The following is a 4286-nucleotide window of genomic DNA, read 5'->3' as shown; positions in this document are numbered from 1 at the left end:
TTTAAAACTATGTTTCTCTAATGAACAGTAGGGCAGTAATTACATATTATGTTAGACTCTCATTTTAGGGAACTTCTATATATTCTAAACTTTGAGCTTATGCTAAGGAATTTGCCACATGCTTCACCTGTGTAAGTTTTGTCTCCAGTTTGCTTGCTCTGTTGTCATTGAAGATATGATTTATAGGTAAAGGACATTCCATTCTTTACATTAACATGGAGTGTATTGAGTATATATTCTGTGGTAATGGTGAAGAGTGGAGAACTTCCAAAAGTATTTCTTATATTACTTACACTTAAAAGGTTTCTTTCCATTATGGATTCTTTGATGAACTTGGAGAGTTGAAAACAAGGTAGAACAATTTTCCACACTCAATACATTTGTAAGGTTTGTCTCCAGTATGAATTCTCTGGTGAGCTTGAAGTTTTAAGTATTTTGCAATGATTTCCCTTACTAATTAGATTTATATGGTGTGTCTCAACTATGGATTTGTTGAAAACCTTGGAGAGTTGAGTGCTTGGTAAGGTATTTCCCATACTTGTTAAATTTTTAAGGCTTTTCTCCAGTGTGGATTCTCTGGTGAACATGAAGATTGGAGGAGTTAGTAAAGGATTTTCAAAACTCATTAAATTTGTAAGATTTATCTCCAGTGTGGACTCTTTGATGAATTTGAAGGTTTGAGGATGTCTAAAATGATTTCTCACACTTATGACACTTATACAGTTTCTCTCCAGTATGTATTTTTTAATGACGTTGGAGAGTTGAAGACTGGGTAAATTATTTCCCACACTCATTACATTTGTAAGGTTTTTCTCCAGTATGTATTCTTTGATAAACTTGAAGCCGTGATGACATTCTAAATTATTTCTCACACTTATCACAATTATATGGTTTGTCTCCAGTGTGGATTCTTTGATGAAACTGGAGACCTGAGTACTGGGCGAAGCATTTCCCACACTCGTTACATTTATATGGCTTGTCTACAGTGTGGATTCTTTGATGAATTTTAAGTGTTAAAGACATTCTAAATGATTTCTCACACTTATCACATTTATACAGTTTGTCTCGAGTATGGCTTCTTTGATGAAACTGGAGACCTGAGTACTGGGCGAAGCATTTCCCACACTCGTTACATTTATATGGCTTGTCTACAGTGTGGATTCTTTGATGAATTTTAAGTCTTGAGGACACTCTAAATGATTTCGCACACTTATCACATTTATACAGTTTGTCTCCATTATTTTTGATTTCAGTGTCAAAGACACCCTAAATGATTTTTCATATTCATCACATTTATATGGTTTGTCTCCAGTATGGATTCTTTGATGAATTTTAAGTCTTGAGGACATTCTAAATGATTTCTCACACTTATTATATTTATGTGGTTTATCTCCCATATGGATTCTTGGATGATGTTGGAGAGTTGATGACAGGGTAAATTATTTCCCACACTCATTACATTTGTAAGGTTTAACTCCAGTGTGGATTCTGTAGTAATCTGGAAGCTTTGAGGATTTGGTAAATGTTTTCCCACAATCATCACATTTGTAAGGTTTTTCTTGAGTATGAATTCTTTGATGAACCTTGAGAGTAGAGGATAAGGTAAAGGATTTCCCACATTCATTACATTTATAACATTTTTTCTCCATTATGAATGCTGTGTTGCACTTCAAGTTCTGAGAACTGTTTAAATGATTTCTCACTCTTGTTACATTTATAAGATTTGTATTTTGCACACAGTTCATTTCCATAACAACATATTTTATGAAATTCACTTTTACATGCATATTCCCAGAATTTCTTTCTATCTAGATCAGAAAGGCCATTACCACCAAATATTCTTGTTATTTCTTCCCAGAGAGAATCTTTGGTACAATCCTTTAGGAAAAGATTCTTTTTATGATAACAAGACAGAGCTGAAAAAAAGTGAAAACACATCATTATATATCATTTCAGAGTTACATTAATATAATATAAATAAATATATATTGTATAAAATATCACCAATATAGGGATCATGGCAAAATGGTACAACAGAGAACTGCAGTAATTTTGCTCCAAAGAAACAAATGCCATGATAATAAAAAATGTTAGAAGATACTTCACGAAACTATCATATATTTGGTAGTGTATATATATATGAAAGTCCTTATTAAGCATTCAGTGTAATACATAATGTGAAACAAAAGAGTGATAATTATGACATAAGAATAGAAACCTGCTCCTCACTGTGACACTCAATTGTTAATATAAAAACCAATCATCGTTCTAAATACATGAAGAAAATAATGGGAGAAACGAGCAACTACAACCCTTAATTCAGTATTTAATCTTTAAAAAATGATATAAATTTAAATGTATCATGAAAAAACATGCCAGGCACATTAAAAGAGAAGGTTTAATTTTTTACAAACCTTAAACAATATTCACTGATACAAATAAATTCTTTACAAACCAAAGAATTATTTCTCTTTTTTTTTTTTTTGTCTCAAGACAAGGTTTCTCTGTGTAGCCTTGGAAGTCTTGGAACAACTTTGTGGACCAGGCTGGCCTGAATCTCACAGCAATCTGCCCACCTCTGCCTCCCCAGTGCTGGGATTAAAGGTATGTGTCATGATGCCTTTCAAAAGAATTCTTAACTAGATAAAAATCTTGATGTGACTAAAGTAAATTTTGCATCTATATTACTGTATATACCTTCATTGTAAATTTAATTATGAAAAAACAGTCATGATATTTGAATATTTAAACATTACTTAAAATATATTTTCTCCTGAAGTGGAAAAACATCATATTTCCCTTCTTTTTTTTCCTTCCAGCACCTCCCAAGTAACATTCCACAATCCCCACACTCTTTCTCAAGTTGACATTTTCTTTTTCCTTAAATTCTAGTTGTTAGGTAATTACATATGTGTGTGTGTGTGCATGCGCACATGTTTATAGATATGTGTACTTACAAGTGTACAATAAACTTCTTTGAGTGGCTTGTTTAGTATTATATATTGTTTCACCTATGAACATTATGTATTTGAAAATCCATAATGCAGATGAATTGTAGTGGGAAGCTAATTCTCATTGTCCTTACACTCATTTGTTTAGTATAATTATTTGGATATGGATAGGATAAATAGAGGTAATACAAAGTGAGAAATGGGGAAGAGTTTCTCAAGTGGGAGGGAACAAAACATCAGTTTTGAAGAAGAAGCAAGGTTTTTTACAAATATTTTAAATGTTAGGGATCCAAGCTGGTGGTAAACAGCATTCATGGTGTCTAAGAAGCAGGAAAGTAAACACTGTGGATCAAGTGTGTAGCAAGATTGTGGACTATAAAACAGCAATGTCTATATATTCTGAATTCAAGAAGGTACCCTGGGAGCTATAGATGCATATTACCATTTCCTATATGAATGATCACTTTGTTCAAGAAGTACACTATCCCAGGTTTGAGTCACCCAGCACCTTCCATCATACCCTACCCTAAGTTCCAGAGACACATTGCTACAGTCACTGGAAACCATACTTTATTGACCTCCCCAAGGACAGCATCTAAAACCAGGGACATGATCTAAACCTCTGGTTCACAATTCCACTTGCCTTAATGTGAAGATCTGATGGACAATAGGAGTATATAAGGTCTTAACCAAAATTGAGGTACCCAGCAGGCACAGAGTCTGAGTAGCAGGAGTTCAGTGAGGGACAAGAGCAAGCAATTGGCTCCTATGTACAGCTTACTCCAAAATGCCATCAACTGATCATTTTTCCCTACAGAATGAAGGGGATCCTAGGTTCTAGCCAGAAACAGTCCTATATTCTTACCTCGTGGATATTCCTGCAATCCAAAGGAAAAGACCAGCTTATGGTATGTGGATCTCCAAGCCATCTTGAAGATTCCTGCCATATCTGAGGATCACATAGGTTAGACACCCAAATGACAAGCCCCTGCCTATAGGTCTAAGTGGGACACAGAAAGCAGTGAAAAGATTCAGGCTATTTGGGGAGATCCAGCTCCCAGCACACAAGCAATGGCTCATCCTATATGCTCTAGAAGCCCAGACACCCCAAGGAACAACCAACAAAAGCAATGGACAACCAGATTGCTAAAGGACAACATAAGAACACAACAAAACCAAACCAGGGCAATATGGCATGGGCACAATCCAAAGATCCTAATACAGCAAGACGTAGACACACAAACACAGCTGAAATGTGGAGAAATTCCCTTAAATCTGTCCTTATGAAGATGGTAAATGCCTTTCAAGAAGAAATAAATAAATCCCTCCATGTAA

The 4286-nt window shown here is 34.8% G+C and overlaps 1 pseudogene; it reads right to left on the bottom strand.

Annotated features, from left to right (window-relative positions):
- Positions 1-285: 285 nt before the first annotated feature.
- On the bottom strand, positions 286-3880 carry LOC127186624 (zinc finger protein 160-like; annotated as a pseudogene).
- Positions 3881-4286: the final 406 nt, after the last annotated feature.

This window comes from Acomys russatus, unplaced genomic scaffold (assembly GCF_903995435.1).
Source record: "Acomys russatus unplaced genomic scaffold, mAcoRus1.1, whole genome shotgun sequence".
In the NCBI taxonomy this organism is placed as follows: domain Eukaryota; kingdom Metazoa; phylum Chordata; class Mammalia; order Rodentia; family Muridae; genus Acomys; species Acomys russatus.
The sequence above is the reverse complement of the archived record's forward strand: the minus strand, read 5'-3'. Positions and strand labels throughout refer to the sequence as shown.